This window comes from Gopherus flavomarginatus, chromosome 8, assembly GCF_025201925.1.
Source record: "Gopherus flavomarginatus isolate rGopFla2 chromosome 8, rGopFla2.mat.asm, whole genome shotgun sequence".
Taxonomy (NCBI): Eukaryota; Metazoa; Chordata; order Testudines; family Testudinidae; genus Gopherus; species Gopherus flavomarginatus.
This window is the reverse complement of record NC_066624.1, coordinates 4,944,422-4,964,122: the sequence shown is the minus strand read 5'-3', so window position 1 is coordinate 4,964,122 and position 19,701 is coordinate 4,944,422. Positions and strand designations below refer to the sequence as shown.

Here is a 19,701-nt window from a genome sequence, read left to right as displayed (position 1 = left end):
ATAACTGCTGTGCTAGCAGACTGCCTATTTTCAAAAATCCACCCAGCTACTCCGCAGAAGTGATCTTGTCTTCAGGGTCACTGGTCCCTCCACTATCAACTATTCCATCCCCAGCAACCTTCACAGGTGATGTAAAGTCACAACAAGTTTTGCCTTTTCCTTTTCCCATCTGCTGATAGAAAAACATACACCTACTCTCTGGGCTGACACAGAGCCCCACTGGCGAAACAAAATAATGCCTTAAAAAAGGAAAGTTTCATACACTTTTCCAGGAGACAGCAGCACTTCAACTTCCTGCTGCTTGAGATGAGAGGTTCCAGAAATTGGTAGTGCTGCAAATGTAGCCACCTAACAAACACACAAGAAAAGTTATACCGTTCGTTCAGAAAATTAGTGTGGCATACAACATTTCATTCAGGTTGGTCACTTTTAAACTATCAACTAATGCCATGACATTTATTTGACAACCAGTTACATTTATAAAGATGGCAGATGGCTATCACAATATTATATTATACATAAATAAAGATTACTTTATTCCAGACCTAGGCTTCAGTTAAACTGCCATGCCCAATGGGCATGCAAAAAGCGTGTCTGAAACTATATTTCAGACCTACCATTTATTACATAACGCCAAGGTGCTAGGTGCTGTACAAAGAGAACAAAAAGATCTAAAGAGCTTACAGACTCTGTTCCTCTAGCACCGGCTGTGCCAGACATCCACTGCCTTTACCTCTACAGTTCTTTACACCTGTGGAATTGACAACAGAATGGTTCCCATACAGTCATGACTTGCTGGTAATTTTTTCCTCTTTAAATGCCTAGTTGGCAGAAGGATCTGGTTTCAGTGTGTTCCAGGTAGCAGCTGTCAAGAGAGATGGAGCAAGCTACACTGAACGGAAAGAGAAAAGGCTGGCATAACCCTGGCACTCATGGACATGTTGTTTGAGTTGCAGACAGTTTTTGTAAAGGAAGGGTTCCGGAATGCGGGGAACTAAGCGAAAGCCTGACTCGATTTGAGTTCTCCAGGGTTGGAAAAAACCAGCAAGTCTCGTGCTACATTTTCAACTTCTACCCAATGAGAAACTGCGAGATGCCAACAGTCTCCCCACAGGGATAGAAGCAATTCAGCCTTCCCACCATCCACAGAACAGTCAAACCAGTCTCTCCCAGAGCAACAAATCAAAGCCCAAACAGGTGTACTGGGTGGGGGGGAGGGCCAGGGGAGAGGTTAATATTTTTCCTTGGTATTTTGGATTTTTTCAGCTTGGGCGATCTGTAGCTATTCTCTTTGCTTTAGGTCAACATTCATAGAGCATCTGCTTGAAAAATATCATTTCAGACATTTCCCTCTTTCTTCTGCTAACAATATTGCTTCTGCAGTCTCGCTGTGAATACCGTGTGCCGAGTCCTTTCTCCCCAGGAGTATTCTCCCTTACAAAGCAAAATCGTAATGCAGTGACATGATCCAAGCTTGGCAAACTCTTTTGCTGAAGTGAAGCCAGTGCCTTTCAGGGTTCTCACTGCTGCTTTTTAGCCCGCAATATAGATGGCACACCCAGCTGACCACATGTGCAGGAGCCTCCCACAATACCATTACATATGAAATGCTGACATGTATATTTGACGTCCCAATGGGTCTGCATGTGTGTGTTTTAATAAGTGTTAGTACTTGCGAAGGATGCTAGATTGACAACCCTATAAACTAAAATCCTCTATTCTTCCACTGAATGGGTACAGTACAGACAATTCCAGGACAGCTTCCCTGCCAAGGCAGTTTAATCCCCATGCTCATTCAGTCCCTGCACACTTCTGTTGAGACCCTCTCCCCCAGTAAATGCCAGTGATGAGATCAGGGACTCTGAAGCTAAAAATCACCAATTATTTTACACTGACATCAAAGGGCTGTTTGTTAGTGAAGACTAGTAGTAGTAAACAATGATGGTAATTTAAAAAAATGAGTAAAAGATGCCTCAATTAAGAGGTGTAATTTGTTGACAAAATGTATCATGTTTTAGTTTGTGATGTACCGACTCTTTTTTAAAGGGATATTTCTTGCTATTAACTTAATAAAAAAGTTTTTATCAGAAAACTCTTGGTGTAACAGGCAGAAACCCAGGAATAATTAAGAAAATAATAGTACACACCCAATAAGAAAAACATTATTTGTTTAAAGAAGTAGTCCCACCAGAATTCTTGATAGCGATTGCATTTCTTTCAAGAGGAAAAAAAGACATCTAAATCAAAAGCAGCAGTCGTCCGCCAGTTATTAGATCTTGAGTAGAAAAAGCACAGAACTGTAATACCCTTTAGCAGTGAGACTTTTTTCCATTTTCACTGCTGTTATCAGTTTTTGTAGGTTGCGAAATAAAAATGCTTTGCCTTTATATGATTTTGTCTATCAGAGAATTTGAAAGCACTTTACAAAATGTAATACGTTTAATTTCACTACTCACTTGGGCAGCAGGTAGATATAATTCCCATTTTACAGCAGAAAAAAACTGCAGCGAGAGCTTAGGGGATCCAGTGAAGTCTCACTGAAGTCAACAGAAGGACTTCAGTACAGGAAGCCTGTGGCAGAGTTGCAAGTAGAATCCAGGATTTTTTACTTCCCATCCTTTGTTCTAACTACAAGCCCCATTCTTCCTCCTACTTAATGGGGCCTCACAGAATAGGCCTCAATGTCTGTAAAGTGTTTTGGGATCCTCAGATGAAAGGCACTATAAAAGTGAAAAGTATTGCGTACATACAATAAATGCCTCAAAGCAGTCCTGTCTACATTCTTCCCATGGCTTATGGGAAAAAGGCGACAGGGAGATTAAGTGACGTGCCCAAGGTTACATGAGAAGCCAGTAGCAAAACCCCATGCTTGAGAACCTGGGAGACCTGCTCTAATCACTAGATTAGAAGCTCCGTCAGGCTTTCCCAGTCTGTATGTAACAATCCCCTTTCAAAAACATGAACCATTTGGAGACACCTTCTTTACCATGAGGTTCCCAGAAACATAAATTCCCTCCTAGCTTCTCTATTCCTTAGGCTCCCTTCCCCTCAAACTCCAGTCTCCCCTAGATCTCTCCTCCTTCAGTCCCCAAAGCCCAGTCATCCCTTCTCAAAAATCACCCACCCAAATATTCCACCTTTTACATGATCCTCCAAAGTCTCCAGGTTTCTCTCTGCCTCCTTCAATCTCCCTCTGCCCATCAGGTCTCCCAGAAACTGACACTCCGTCCCTCCCAGATGGTACTCGTTTCCCAACCCCTGACACCCTGCCTTCATTGTTACTCTTTCACCCCCACTCTCAAGCCTCCCTTTGACTTCAGTGAGCTTTGGATCAGGCCCCCATTCTGGAGTGTTCATGTGTGGGGGTATAGAGCTGGCTGCAATTCCTGGCTCTGCGACAGACTTGCTACGTGACCTTGGGAAACTCTCTCTGTGCTGCTGCGGCCCATTTGCAAAGTGGGGATAATAATATTTCCTAAGCTCCCAGGTAGGGGGAAAGAGGGCTGTGAGGCACTCAGGTACAATGCTGATGAAAAAAATCCCTTATTCAGGGCAGGGTTTGGTCAGTAAATGAAGCACAGGACCACACACTGAATGACAAGAATAAAAAATAAATCAAATCAATACTGAATGGCTGTCTCATTCACTAAGCACAATCCATCCCTGTGCAAGGCAAAGGTCCTGTGGGGGGAAAACAGCATACAGTCATATAAAAATTGGCTGTGCTGTAAAGCAGACACACAAGTGGGCAGAATTAAGGCTACACAGCCAACCTTAACTTTATTTTAATGTAGTAACTTCTGAGTTTTTTGCAACCGTAACATTAATTTCATGTCACTTTTTGCTGTGCAGCTATTTAGTTATTCACTGAGGCTTCTGGGCTCTGAGAAGCTGTGGCTGACCCAGGGAACCAGATATGGCACTTGACAGCCTCTTCCCCTTAACCTAGGAATGTAGACAACATTGCAGGGAGAAAGGGCAGAGATGGACTCACCAATCCCATTTCCCAATTAGCCACCACAGCTTCCTCCCCCACCTCAAATATCCCGGTTTCCACCATATCCCTTGAAGTTTGGGGAGCTCCATATCCTAGACTTAAGGAGATCAATCTATTGAGTTTGAAAAAGAGAAGGCTAAGGGGTGACTTGATTACAATTTATGAGTACTCACATGGGGAACAAAAATTTAAGAATGGTCTCTTCAACCTCGCAAAAAAAGGTACAACGCAATCCAATGGCCGAGAGCTGACACTAGATAAATTCAGACTAGAAATAAGGCATATTTTTTGTTAATAGTAAGGGAAACAATTTACCAAGGATCGTAGTAGATTCTCCATCACTGGCAACTTTAAAATCAAAATTGGATGTTTTTTCTAAAGGAGCCACTCTAGAGATTATTTTGAGGAAGTTCTCTGGCCTGTGTTATACAGGAGTTCAGACTAGATGAATACAGTGTTCTCTTCTGGTCTTGGAGTCTACAACTCCTTATTCGCTTGCCATACTAAAATCCCAGGAAGTCCCATAAATAAAATTGTCATTTAGAATCAAGCATAAAATCCTTCCACCACAACACAAACCCTGAAAAAAATTCAAGAAATGCCAAGTTATGGGATACCCCAACTCCCACACAGCAGTTTTCACTGACTCCAGTGACGGACTCCACTTCTTTATAAAGAACGTCCATTTGCAGCCAAGAGACACAGAAACACTACACCCAAACACATTTACCTCCTTCGCAGTATCAGATCAAAACTTTAATTACTACCGCTTGCTCCCGTCAGGATCACATGGCACAGTCCAAACTTTAACCTGTGGTGCTCATATGTCAGTGCTAAGTATTTGCTAATGTTGCTGAGGTTGTCATTAAGGTTCTGTGATCATGCAAGTGAGATCAGTGTGTGGTCTGCAGGGTGCTTGATCATTGCTGGAGGTGGAAGGGAATTCCATGTGAAGCAGTGCAATCTGGTACTGCCAGCAGAGCCTGTTTGGTGCGCTTGGAGCTCTGGTTAAGAGGTGTCATATAACTTGGCATTTTCTTGCTCTTCAAAGTTTACAGTAGGTGTATGCCACACTGAGACAACATGCAAAAGGAATTAAGGTTGGGTTTTGTTTATGGAATACACAGAAGAATTATTTCTACAATCCCTCCACCCACCCACAATACCACCACCAAGGTGTCATTCTGAAACAAAAATGCTAGATGTGCTTTCCTTTTAAATGTACCGGGGAACTGGACAGCTCTGGTGATTAGTAATGGTGGGATATGGTGTTTTCATCTCTGGGAAGCTGGTGTGAATACAGCCAAAGTTCAAAGGTACAAGCTCATACACTTTAAGGCCAGAAGGGACCAGCACGATCATCTAGTCTGACCTCCTGCACATTGCAGGTCACAGAACCTCAGACACCCACTCCTGATCCCTAACCTCTGGCTGAGTTACTGAAGTCCTCAAATAATGATTTAAAGACTTCAAGTTTAAACTTGCAAGTGAACTGTGCCCCATGCTGCAGAGGATGGTGAAACCCCCCCAGGGTCTCTGCCCATCTGACCCGGGGGAAAATTCCTTCCTGACTCCAAATATAGCCACCAGTTAGCCCCTGAGCATGTGGGCAAGACCCACCACCCAGGCACTTGGGAAAGAATTCTCTGTAGTAACTCAGAGCCCGCCCCATTTAGCCTCCCATCACTGACCAATTGGGGTATTTGCCGCTAGCAGTCGCAGATCGGCTACATGCCATTGTAGGCGTCTCATCCTACCATCCCCTCCATAAACTTATCAAGCTCAGTCTTGAAGCCAGTTAGGTTTTTTGCCCCCACTGGCTTCAAGACGGTCCAGTGGCTGTTGGACAGCATATAACATGAAATGAGCCAGTGATGTCAGTTTGCTTCCTACTGGATAAGGTAAATGTTACCAGCACCCCTGGGCCTCTGCCCCCTTGTTGGCTGACTGAGGGGGACCAGGTACTCTCTTGTCATGGCTGAGGCATGGGGGACACTGACATCACTGCCCCATGGGCTCTAGGCCCAGCTTGGGAATAAAGTTTGCACACCCACGGTGAGCTTTTCAAAGGAGATTAAAGGAATAAAGCATCCCGCTCGAGAAGCAGCCTGGTCCAGGCACCGTTCCCAGGTGAGAACCCTTTGTGCCAGGCGAGAACCCTTTGTGCCAGGCATGCTAAGGATGAAAGCCAAGGTTCATCTCACCACATCTTTCCCTCCAGTCAGGATACAGCTTATGTAAATTAAGCTGTCACGGGATAAAAGGGAAGGTCCTTTCATGGATTGAGAATTGGTTAAAAGACAGGGAATAAAGGGTAGGAATTAATGGCAAATTCTCAGAATGGAGACGGGTAACTAGTGGTGTTCCCCAAGGGTCAGTCCCACCAATCCTATTCAATTTATTCATAAATGATCTGGAGAAAGGGGTAAACAGTGAGGTGGCAAAGTTTGCAGATGATACTTAACTACTCAAGATAGCTAAGACCAAAGCAGATTGTGAAGAACTTCAAAAAGATCTCACAAAACTAAGTGATTGGGCAACAAAATGGCAAATGAAATTTAATGTGGATAAATGTAAAGTAATGCTCATTGGAAAAAATAACCCCAACTATACATACAATATGATGGGGGCTAATTTAGCTACAATGAGTCAGGAAAAGGATCTTGGCGTCATCATGGATAGTTCTCTGAAGATGTCCATGCAGTGCACAGAGGCGGTCAAAAAAGCAAACAGGATGTTAGGAATCATTAAAAAGGGGATAGAGAATAAGACTGAGAATATATTATTGCCCTTATATAAATCCATGGTACGCCCACATCTCGAACACTGTGTACAGATGTGGTCTCATCTCAAAAAAGAGATACGGGTGCTAGAAAAGGTTCAGAGAAGGGCAACTAATATGATTAGGGGTTTGGAGAGGGTCCCATATGAGGAAAGATTAAAGAGGCTAGGACTCTTCAGCTTGGAAAAGAGGAGACGAAGGGGGGGATATGATAGAGGTATATAAAATCATGAGTGGTTTGGAGAAAGTGGATAAGGAAAAGTTATTTACTTATTCCCATAATACAAGAACTAGGGGTCACCAAATGAAATTAATAGGTAGCAGGTTTAAAACAAATAAAAGGAAGTTCTTCTTCACACAGCGCACAGTCAACCTGTGGAACTCCTTACCTGAGGAGGTTGTGAAGGCTGGGACTATAACAATGTTTAAAAGGGAACTGGATAAATTCATGGTGGCTAAGTCCATAAATGGCTATCAGCCAGGAAGGGTAAAGAATGGTGTCCCTAGCCTCTGTTCATCAGAGGATGGAGATAGATGGCAGGAGAGAGATCACTTGATCATTGCCCGTTAGCTTCACTCCCTCTGGGGCACCTGACATTGGCCACTGTCGGTAGACAGATACTGGGCCAGATGGACCTTTGGTCTGACCCGGTATGGCCGTTCTTACGTTCCCGCTAATGCATCCCCCCCAACTCCCCAGGAGGCAGCACCTCTGCAATGCACAGCCCTCCCACAGCTATGCCCCCAATGCATCCCTCAGCTCTGAGGGTGTGACGCTTCCCCCTCCGCAGCTCTCCAGGGTAAAGCCCCCAGTGCACAATTTCTCCAGCTCCCCCCACTGCACAACCCCCCAGCTCTCCAGGGGGGAAGCACCCTCCCCTCACTGAACAACCCCCACCCCCAGCTCTCCTGGGTGCCCCTATAGACAGAGCACACCCAGTACACCTCTGCCCCACAGCCAGTACTCCAGGCACCAGCACTGAGTGGCACAGGGCCAGGTTGGCAGCCTCTGGCTCCAGTGCTTTCCCCAGGAATTGAAATTAGGGGTGGTGTTCGAATTTACAGGGGGGAGGTGTGTCAGGACCAATGAGATATATATAAAAGAGATATGAATAAATTAAATGTTTTGTTAGGATAATGCAAATTTAACATAAGGATAATGCAAGTTACACCAAAACATATAACAGGTCTAGATTTCTAAAAACATATAATTTTTTAAAAATGTATTTAATTTAAATTGACTTATGAAAAGTAAGCCATCATGGGATAAGAGGGAAGTCCTCTCATGGATCAGTAACTGGTTAAAAGATGGGAAACAAAGAGTAGGATAAATTATCAGTTTTCAGAATGGAGAGAGAGGAATAGTTGTATCCCTGAGGGGTTGGTACTGGGACGATTACTGTTCAACATACTCATAGATGATCTGGAAAAATGGGTAAACAGTGAGGTGGCAAAATCTGCAGATGATACAAAACTACTCAAGATAGTTAAGTCCCAGGCAGACCACGAAGAATTACAAAGGGATCTCACAAAACTGGGTGACTGGGCAACAAAAATGGCAGATGAAATTCAATGTTGATAAATGCGAAGTAATGCACATTGGAAAACAATCTCAACTATACATACAAAATGAAAGTCTGAATTAGCTATTACCACTCAAGAAAGAGATCTTGGAGTCGTTGTGGATAGTTCTCTGAAAACATCCACTCAATGTGCAGCGGCAGTCCATGATTCCCAACATTCTGTTTGCTTTTTTAAAAAAAACAGGAGTACTTGTGGCACCTTAGAGACTAACAAATTTATCTGAGCATAAGCTTTTGTGGGCTCCAGCCCACTTCATTGGATGTGTTAGTCTCTAAGGAGTTACAAGTACTCCTCTTCTTTCTGCGGATACAGACTAACATGGCTGCTACACTGAAACCTTTGCTTTTTTAAGAAGGGGATAGAGAATAAGACAGAAAATATCATATTGCCTCTATATAAATCCATGGTACATGTACACCTTGAATAGTGTGTGCAGATCTGGTCACCTCATCCCAAAAAAGATATACTGGAAATGAAAAAGGTACAGAGATGGGCACCTAAAATGAAAAGGGTTATGAAACAGGAGGAGAAATTAATATGACTGGGAATTTTCAGCTTAGAAAAAAGACGATTAAGGGGGGACACGATAGAAGTCTATAAAATCTTGACCAGTGTGAAGAAAGTGAATAAGGAAATGTTATTTGATCCTTTACATAACACAAGAACTAGCAGTCATCCAATGAAATTAATAGGCAGCGGGTTTTAAGAAAAACAAAAGGAAGTACTTCTTCACACAACATAAAGTCAACCCGTGGAACTCTTTGCCAGGGGATGCTGTGAAGACCAAAACTATAACAGGATTTAAAAAAGAACTAAATAAATTCCTGGAGAATAGGTCCATCAGTGGCTATTAGCCAGCATGGGAAGCGATACAACACCATGCTCTGAGTGTCCCTAGCCTGTTTGCCAGAAGCTGGGAATGGGCAACAGGGGATGGATCACTTGATGATTACCTGTTCTGTTCATTCCCTCTGACGCACCCGGCCTTGACCATTGTCAGAAGACAGGATACTAGGCTCCATGCACCGTTGGTCTGACCCAGCATGACCATTCTTATGTAAAAATTAATTATAATAATAGAAATGTTTAGTACAGAAACTCCCCAACATAATGACCTCTCAAGATAGCAGCAATGTGAGATAACAACCTTGGCCAATACTGCATTTTAAAAATCTTGGGCTACTAGGAAACATTTATATAAGCTTCCATTCCCAGTCACAAATCTAGCATTCTGGAGCAAAGTCACTAAAATATAGTCCAACAAACAAATGTTTATTTAACGTGCCCCTTATTTTAGCCATCAGAGCTGCTTTCATGTGAGTACACCTCCCAGGTGCGGGGCAAGAAGGCACCTTGCTTGTTTCTCCAGCTGCTCACTGTTCGCTCTGGCCACGGCTGTTCGTTGTGCCACCGTTCACTCCACCACTCTGTTGCCAATGGCCCTGCGCAGGCATCTTCTGCTGCCACCTGCCACTGTGACCTCTGCGAGTTGGTCTCTGGAGGTTCCACCAGCTCTCAGTGATTTCAGCTAAGCTCTCAGTGGGGGAACCTCGCTGCTAGTGCAGTCTGGGCTGTCTCTTACACAAAAAAGACTGTACCCACAAGAACACTGTTCCCATAGCAGGACTAAGCACTGCGGCAAATTGCCGGTACTGTTATGCTGGGTCTCGCGCTTTCTCTTCTTTGGGGAAGGTTCAGGGCACCATTGCTTGCCTCTGAACCGGTATTTTAATTACCCCACTAGTGTCCTTGAGGAGGGGAGTGGAGAGGGAGGCACCTGGGCCTGCCCTCTACTCCAGGTCCGAACCCAGGGGCCCTGAGGTTTGTGGTGAACCACTTGAACTAGCGGTTCCTTCCCCTGGGCTACTTCCCTCTCCTGCCCTTCAGCTTGGGAAGGGGCTTCTTGCCCTCCTTTTACACAAGCCAGGTGCCCCTTATCTAGGGTTTCTTTTGGATTTCTCAGCCCACTGCAGCACTCCTCCAAACTTTCCTTTTGTCTCTCTTCAATACTGTTCTCTTCTCCAGCTCCTTCAAACTGCTCTCTGCTCCAACCAAACCTTCCTGCTCCAACTCCCACACTGTCTGACTGAAGCAGGGGTTTTTATCAGGACTGACTGTTGGTGCTCTAATTGGCTTCAGGTGCTCTAGTTAATCTATAGCAAACCTTCCTCCCCTTGCAGGGAATAAGGCTTCCTGCTAACACTCTCCTGCTGCCCTCTGGCCATGCTGTATCACATATCCCACCCCCTCGCTCAACACCAAGGGGTTGGGCTACTTGGGACGAGAGGCAGTGCCGTTGCGATAGGCCATCAGCGTTGCCAAATGGAAAGGCTGCAGAGAGAGGAACCACCTCGTCACTCTGGCGTTCTTCTCCTTGTTCCTGTGCATCCACTGGAGCGGGGTGTGGTCTGTCACAAGGGTAAACCGCCGCCCCAGGAGATAGTAGCAGAGAATCTCCATAGTCCATTTTATCGCCAGACATTCCTTTTCGACAACCGCGTACTTTTGTTCCCTGGGGAGGAGCTTCCAGCTGAGGTACAAGATGGGGTGCTCCTCCTCCCCTACCATCTGGGAAAGGACAGCACCGAGCCCCACCTCAGAGGCGTCCGTTTGTAGGATGAATTCCTTCTCGAAGTCTGGGGCTATGAGTACTGGATGGCAGCATAGGGCTGTCCGTAAATCTGAAAATGCTTCTTCTGTCGCATCAGTCCACTTCACTATCTCGGGGCCCCGAGCTTTTATCAGATCCGTCAATGGCCCTGCTCTTGTGGCGAAATGAGGGATGAATCTCCGATAGCATCCTACTATTCCTAAAAATGCTCTGACCTGCTTTTTGCAGATTGATCGAGGCCAACCTTGTACTGCCTCCACTTTGTTCCACTGGGGTTTTACCAAACCTGTCCCTACTACATGCCCAAGGTATCTGGCCTCAGCTAGTCCTACCGTGCACTTGAGAGGGTTAGCAGTGAGACCGGCCTTTCGCAGGGCGTCCAGCACCGTTTCTACTTTTTCTAGGTGCGTTTCCCAGTCAGGGCTATGCATGACTATGTCGTCTAAATAGGCGGCAGCATCGTTGGCATGGGGTCGTAATAACTTATCCATAAGTCTTTGGAATGTTGCAGGGGCCCCATGGAGTCCGAAAGGGAGGACAGTGTATTGAAACAGGCCATTGGGTGTAGAGAAGGCAGTTTTTTCTTTGGTAACCTTGGCCAGGGGAATTTGCCAATATCCTTTGGTCAGATCCAGAGTGGTTAGTTATCGGGCCCTGCCTAACTGATCAACTAGCTCGTCAATGAGTGGTATCAGGTAGGCATCAAAGTGGGATACTTAATTTAATTTCCGGAAGTCGTTACAAAACCTCAGGGTGCCATCAGGCTTGGGGACTAGGACGATCGGACTGGACCACTGGCTGTGGGATTCTTCAATGACCCCGAGTTCCAGCATCTTCGTCACTTCCATCCTAATTTCTTCCCTTTTAGCTTCCGGTATTCGGTATGGTCTTATCGTCACCCTTACTCCGGGGCTGGTGACAATATGATGTTGGACTAGTGTTGTTTGGCCCGGTTGTGTACAGAATATGTCCTGGTTCCGGTGGATCATTTCAATGACCTCTGTTCGTTGTTCTGGGGTTAATTCAGGAGATATCTTTACCTGTCCCTGTGGGTCATCTATCTGAGGTAGAGCTCCTCGAATGACCAGACACGTCTCTCTGTCATGCCAGGGCTTCAGTAAGTTGATGTGGTAGATTTGCTCTGGCTTTCGGCGGTCTGGTTGTCTAACCTTATAGTTCACTTCCCCAATGGCTTCCACTATCTCATATGGTCCGTGCCAGCTGACTAGGAGTTTGCTTTCTGCTGTCGGTACTAACACCATCACCCGTTCCCCCGGCTGAAATCTCCGTACTTTCGCCCGACGGTTGTAATATGTCCGCTGGGCCTCTTGTGCTTTTTCCAAATGTTCCCGTACTATCGGAGTCACTCGAGTTATTCGCTCTCTCATCTGTGTCACGTGCTCAATGACATTCTTTCCTGGGTTGGGTTGTTCCTCCCAATCTTCCTTGGCGATATCTAATATCCCACATGGGTGGCGTCCATATAATAGTTCAAAGGGAGAAAAACCCGTGGACGCCTGGGTGACTTCCCGTATAGCAAACATTAGATACGGTAGAAGGGTATCCCAGTCTTTTCCATCCTGTGCTACCACCTTCCGGATCATACTTTTAAGGGTATGATTAAATCGCTCGACCAGTCCATCTGTTTGTGGATGGTAGACTGAGGTCCGTATGGCCTGGATGCGGAGCAGGGCACATAAGTCTTTCATTAGTTTTGACATGAACGGGGTTCCCTGGTCTGTCAGGATCTCCTTAGGGATGCCCACTCTGGCGAAAACCTGTAGTAGTTCTTTTGCTATTGCCTTGGATGTGGGGTTTCTTAAAGGAATGGCCTCTGGATACCGCGTGGCATAGTCAAGGATGACTAGTAAGTTTCGGTAGCCTCGTGCTGATTTTTCTAATGGGCCCACTATGTCCATGGCTATCCTCTCGAAAGGGACATCAATAATAGGCAAAGGTACTAATGGGGCCTGCAAGTGAGGTCGGGGGCTATGCAACTGGCATTCAGGGCAGGAGGCACAATAATGCTGGACTTCTGCGCATATCCCTGGCCAATAAAACCTTCTTAGGATTCTATCCAGTGTCTTGTCTACTCCTAGATGTCCCCCAAATAGATGACTGTGAGCTAACTCTAGTACTGCCCTTATGTGTTTCCGTGAGATTAAGAGTTGCTCTACTTCTTCCCCTCGTATTTGCTCTATCCTGTACAAAAGATCGCGTTTGAGCACATAATATGGCCTTGGGCCTTTGATTTTTCCTTCCACAGGCACACCATTTACTTCCACTACCTCCTCCCTCACGTTCACATATAATGGATCTTCGGCCTGGTCCTGCCCAAAAGTCTCACGTGCAGCACCGAACTGACCTAATTCTAGGGGGCCTATTTCTACTCTTCCACCTGGGGTGCTCCCACTTGGGCTAGGAACTGCCTCCGAATCTTCCTTGGCCTGAATTATCTCCTGGTCTCCTGAGCGGGATCGCCTACCCACAAGGGAAGTTTTTTGATTCGCTGCTAGAATCCTGGTCCCTTACCTTTTATCTGCCCTTCGTTCTCGCCTAGATCTTCGGGGTTTTCCAGGGGATGAGAATAACTCTGGAGCAAATTCGGCAAACACTGGGGTGAGGCTATCTGTAGTTGCCTCCGTCTCAGCCTGGGGGTTGCTACCCTCCCCTGGCTCTATTAGGGTAAGTAAGCTTTCAAACCCGGGGAAGTCTCTCCCAATCAAAACAGGGTAGGGGAGCTTGGGGACCACCCCTGCAGAAACCCTGGTAGTATTTCCCTGGATCTCAATCCGTACCGGAATTGTAGGGTAAAAATTCACAGTGCCATGTACGCACGTTACCCCTGTGTTTTTGGCCCGGGTTAGTTGGTCTATTCCTATCAACTTCCCTAAGACCAGCGTGACAGCACTCCCGGAATCTATTAATGCTATGGTCTTTATACCATTCATTTTTACTGGTCTGGTATATCCATATGAGGACATTGTGACCCCTACTAGGCCGATTGGGCCACACTGCTCCCCGTAATCCCCCAGATTACACTGCATAGGTTCTTCCTTGTTGGGACATTGGGCTGCTATATGCCCCAATTCCCCACACTCATAACACCACCCCCTTATTCCGGTTGTCACCCTCTGCCTGGGGCGATTTGGCCAGCCCCCCACCTCTCTTCCCAACCCCCCAGGTCCCTTCCTGGACTCGAGCCATTCCTCAGTGTCTTTCCTCCCGGTTACAGTTCTCCTATAGTTCTCGACAGCCCGGAGCCTTGGGTTTGGGGTTGGCTTCCTGGATTGCTGTGTCTCCCCGCCTGGGGTCTGGAACAGTTTGCGGGCTGCCAGCTGTCTTTCCACGAGGAAGACCAACTCATCATAGGTAGAGGGATCATTCTGGCCAACCCAAGACCTGAGACCTGGTGGTAGCCCCCTCATATACCGGTCCAATACCAGTACCTCCATCATCTTCTTAGAGCTAACGGCCTCAGGGTGCAGCCATTTCTGGGTCAGGTGGATCAGGTCAAACAATTGTGATCAGGGTGTCTTGTCCTCCGTATATTGCCACTCATGGAACCTCTGGGCTCGCAGTGCCGTCATTACTCCGAACCTGGCCAGGATCTCTGCCTTTAGCTGGGAATAATTTGCTGCAGCCTCTGCAGCCATATCGTAGTAGACCTTCTGGGCTTCCCCACACAGGAATGGGGCAAGGATACCAGACCACTGATCTCGGGGCCAGGCCTCCCGCAGGGCTGCTCTTTCAAAAGCCAGGAGGTATGCCTCCACATCATCCTCCCATGCCATTTTCTGTAGGCAATTGCTAGCCCGTACAGTCCGAGTCCCTTCACAGTTGCGATTCTGCTCCATAAGGGCCTTCATCTGGTTCACCAGGTCTTTCAGCAGGGCTCGGTCCTGAGCAGCCTGACTCATCAACAGATGATTGGTCTCCTGCTGCATTCTAGTCGCCTCCTGTTGGGCGGCTGCTTGGACCCGGGTAGCCTCCTGCTGGGCCGCGGTGGCTTGTAGAAGGGCCTTGATCACGTCGTCCATCTTAAGGATGGGAGGGTTTTGCCTAACCCTGGTCTAAGTCCCCAGCACGCAGATCCCACGGCTGACACCACGTGTGGCAAATTGCCGGTACTGTTATGCTGGGTCTCGCGCTTTCTCTTCTTTGGGGAAGGTTCAGGGCGCCATTGCTTGCCTCTGAACCGGTATTTTAATTACCCCACTAGTGTCCTTGAGGAGGGGAGTGGAGAGGGAGGGACCTGGGCCCGCCCTCTACTCCAGGTCCCAATCCAGGGGCCCTGAGGTTTGTGGTGAACCACTTGAACTAGCGGTTCCTTCCCCTGGGCTACTTCCCTCTCCTGCCCTTCAGCTTGGGAAGGGGCTTCTTGCCCTCCTTTTACACAAACCAGGTGCCCCTTATCTAGGGTTTCTTTTGGATTTCTCAGCCCACCGCAGCACTCCTCCAAACTTTCCTTTTGTCTCTCTTCAATACTGTTCTCTTCTCCAACTCCTTCAAACTGCTCTCTGCTCCAACCAAACCTTCCTGCTCCAACTCCCACACTGTCTGGCTGAAGCAGGGGGTTTTTATCACATGACTGATTGCTGGTGCTCTAATTGGCTTCAGGTGCTCTAGTTAATCTATAGCAAACCTTCCTCCCCTTGCAAGGAATAAGGCTCCCTGCTAACACTCTCCTGCTGCCCTCTGGCCATGCTGGATCACAGCACTTAGACCTGATTATCAGTGATTTCAGCTGCAGTGGTCACTTAACAGAACAAAATACTATCTATGGAGCCTAATCAGCTCTGTCTTTAAACAGTGGAGAGGGACAGATCCCCACCCTCTCTTTTGATGCCCTCAATCAGCACAGGCTACAGTTCTACTGCCCTTTACGCATACAATAAGAAAAACATTTCATTCCCAACCCCCCACCCCCTGCATTCAAGTGATTTGTAACCCAACCCCAGCCAAAATCTATTACCTGGGCAACACAACTCTGTTTGCTGGATAGCTAGGTATCTATTGGGTGTCTGGCTGGATAGCTAGGTAGATTAGGTGTGAATGTAAATACAGTCTGGTCCTGAAGCCTTTCGCCCCAGCTCATCACTAGCTGTCAGGGACAGCTCAGTTGGACTTTGCTTACAAAGTACTTGTGGCACCTTAGAGACTAACATACGTATTTGAGAATAAGCTTTTGTGGGTCCACTTCATCGGATGCATAGAAAGGAACTTATAGTGAGGAGATATATATATATACAGAGAACATGAAAAGGTGGGAGTTGCCCACCAGCTCTAAGAGGCTAATTAATTAAGATGCGCTATTGTCAGCAGGAGAAAAAAAACTTTTGTAGTGATAATCAAGATGGTTCATTTAAGACAATTTGACAAGAAGGTGTGAGGATACTTACCATGGGGCAATAGATTCTATGTGTGTAATGGTTCAGCCATTCCCAGTCTCTAAGCCTAAATTGATTGTATCTAGTTTGCATATTAATTCAAGTTCAGCAATTTCTAGTTGGAGTCTGTTTTTGAAACTTTTCTGTTGCAAAATTGCTACCTTTAAATCTGTTACTGAATGGCCAGAGAGGTTGAAGTGTTCTTTTACTGGTTTTTGAATGTTATGATTCCTGATGTCAGGTTGTGTCCATTTATTCTTTTGTGCAGACTCCCCGATTTGGCCAATGTACATGGCAGAGGGGCATTGCTGGCACATGATGGCATATATCACATTGGTAGATGTGCAGGTGAATGAGCCCCTGATGGCGTAGCTGATGTGATTAAGTCCTATTATGGTGTCATTTGAATAGATATGTGGACAGAGTTGGCATCGGACTTTGTTGCAAGGATAGGTTCCTCGATTAGTGTTTTTGTTCTGTAGTGAGTATTTGCTTCAGGTTGGGGGGCTGTCTGTAAGCGAGGACTGGTCGGTCTCCTAAGATCTGTGAGAGTGAGGGATCATCTTTCAGGATAGGTTGTAGATCTTTGAGGATGCGCTGGAGAGGTTTTAGTTGGGGATGAAGGTAACGGTCAGTGGCATTCTGTTATTTTCTATGTTGGGTCTGTCTTGTAGCAGGTGACTTCTGGGTACTCTTCTGGCTCTGTCAATCTGTTTTTTCACTTCAGCAGGTGGGTATTGTAGTTTTAAGAATGCTTGATAGAGATCTTGTAGATGTTTGTCTCTGTCTGAGGGATTGGAGCAAATGTGGTTGCATCTTAGAGCTTGGCTGTAGACAATGGATCGTGTGATGTGGTCTGGATGAAAGCTGGAGGCATGTAAGTATAGCGGTCAGTAGGTTTCTGGTATAGGGTGGTGTTTATGTGACCATCGCTTATTAGCACAGTATGAGATTGGTCTAGGCTGAGGCTGATGGTGGGATGGAAACTGTTGAAATCATGGTGGAATTCCTCAAGGGCTTCTTTTCCATGGGTCCACATGATGAAGATGTCATCAATGGAGCACAAGTACAGTAGGGGCGTTAGGGGATAGGAGCTAAGGAAGCGTTGTTCTAAATCAGCCATAAAAACGTTGGCATACTTTGGGGCCATGCGGGTACTCATAGCAATGCCACTGACTTGAAGGTATATATTGTCCACAAATGTGAAATAGTTGTTGGTGAGGACAAAATTGCAAAGTTCAGCCACCAGGTTTGGCATGTAACTAGTTCACAAAACTGGAGGGGGTGCTGGGGAAATTCAGGGGGGGTGCAGGGAAATCACTGTCTGGCTCTGACCAACCAACCCACCTGGGGACTCGGCATGGCTTATTTTGGTTGCAGGTACTTCAGGGCAACCCTCCCCCCACCCAAGGCACAGCTCTGCTTCCCCACACACTTTGTCCACCCCAGCACACAGCACCACTCCCCCACATTACCCCCCCGAAAGCGCATAACCCCACCCCCTCCTCCTCCCCAGGGCATCGCCCCCCAGTGCACAACCCTGCCTCCCTTGGGGCATCATCCCTCCCAATTCACAGCCTTGCCTCCCCCCGGGGATTACCTCCCCCCATCGTGCTTCCCATGAGGCATCATAACCCTTCCCCCAAAAAGATTAAATGTTTTCCACTGCAACAGTAACTCAGAATGATGTTAAACAGCAGCTACTAATGCTGAACATTTTAAATCAGTAAGTCCAAATAACTTGTATCCAAGAGATTTAAAGGAGCTGGCCTTGGAGTCTTAGAACACTGAGGAACTTCATAGGACTAGATCAAAGCAGTGTTTAAATGGGATGATCTGAGTAATTGTAGGCCTGTCAGCCTGAGATCTAGCCCAGGCAAAATACAGACTTAAAAGAGGGTAATGTCATGCCAATCAACGTGGGTTTATGGAAAATAGGTCTTGTCAAACTAACTTGATATAGTTTTTTATGAGATTACAAGACTGATAAAGGTAGTAGTGTTTAGGTAATATACTTAGACTACCGACAGGCACCACATAACTTCTTGATTCATAAATTAGAACAATACAGAATTAACATCACATATTAATAACCTGGCTAACTGATAGATCTTAAAATATAATTCTACATGAGTAATCATTGAGCGGATGAGTTTTGAATAGGTCCCACAGGGATCAGTTCTTGGCCCTACGTTATTTAAAATCTTCATCAATGACCTGGAAAAAACCAAAACCAATATAGATGACATTTGCAGATGAATAAAGCCTGGGATGGGGGTAAATGATGAAGAGGGCAAGTCACAGATACAAGAGTGATCTGGATCACTTGGTAAGCGGGGCGCAGGCAAACAATATGCATTTCAATATAGGCTAACTGTAAGGCTGTGCAAAGCATGCAGGCCATACTTACAGGATGGGGGACCCAGCTCCGGCAAGCAGTGATTGTGAAAAAGACTTGGGGGGGTGGGTGGTCATCATGACGGACAATCGGTTGATCGTGAGCTCCCAGTGCAACTCTGTGGCCAAAAGGGCTGATGTGATCCTTGGATGCACAGAGAACCCTGAGTAGGAGTAGACAGGTTGTATTACCCCTATATTTGGTACTAGAGTGACTACTACTGGAATACCGTGTCCAGCTCTGCTGATCACAGTTGATAAATTGGTGTCAGTTCAGAGACTAAAACGATTAAAGGATTGGAAAACAGGCCTTCCTGTGATAGATTCAGGAGCTCGACCCGTTTACTTCATCAAAGAGAAAGTGAAGGGGCTACACAATCAGTCTATAAGTGCCTACGTGGGGAACAGAAATATGATGCTAGAGGGCTCTTCAGACTAGCAAAGATCTAACACTATCCAATGGCAGGGAGTTGAAGTTAACCAAATTCAAACAGGAAATAAGGTGCAAATCTTTAACAGCGAGGATACTTAACCACTGGAACAACTTACCAAGGGCTGTGGTGAACTCTCCATCACTGGACATTTTTAAATCCAGACTGGATGTTTTTCCAAAAGCTCTGCTCTAGTTCAGCCACAGGTACTGGACTGGAAAGCAGGAATTAATACAGGGAAGTGCTAGGACTGGTGTCATGCAGCAAGTCAGACTAACTACAAGGGGCCCTTCTGGCCTTGGACTCCATGAACCAGGGCACAGGAGGGTCACCCTCTCCCCTCCCAGCAGGGCACAGCCTGCTTCTCCAGGCCCCTGCCTCCCACCCCAATGGCACAGCTTTCTTGTCCCCCAAAACTCAGTGTCGCTTGCCCCAGAACCAGCACATCATCCCAGCACCCAGCCTGGCTCCCTCCCCCACTCAGCGCCCACACCCCCCTTCCCTTCCTC

The 19,701-nt window shown here is 46.4% G+C and overlaps 1 long non-coding RNA gene across 2 annotated transcripts; it reads right to left on the bottom strand.

Annotated features, from left to right (window-relative positions):
• Positions 1 to 284: 284 nt before the first annotated feature.
• LOC127056522 (uncharacterized) lies at positions 285 to 19,641 on the bottom strand. 2 transcript variants are annotated; one of them, XR_007775843.1, is made up of 3 exons: positions 19,311 to 19,641; positions 18,775 to 18,925; positions 285 to 348 (listed from the first exon to the last, which is right to left on the bottom strand). It is a non-coding gene; the product is annotated as an uncharacterized LOC127056522 (long non-coding RNA). The 2 variants fall into 2 exon arrangements; XR_007775842.1 differs by lacking the exon at positions 285 to 348 and adding an exon at positions 18,186 to 18,581.
• Positions 19,642 to 19,701: the final 60 nt, after the last annotated feature.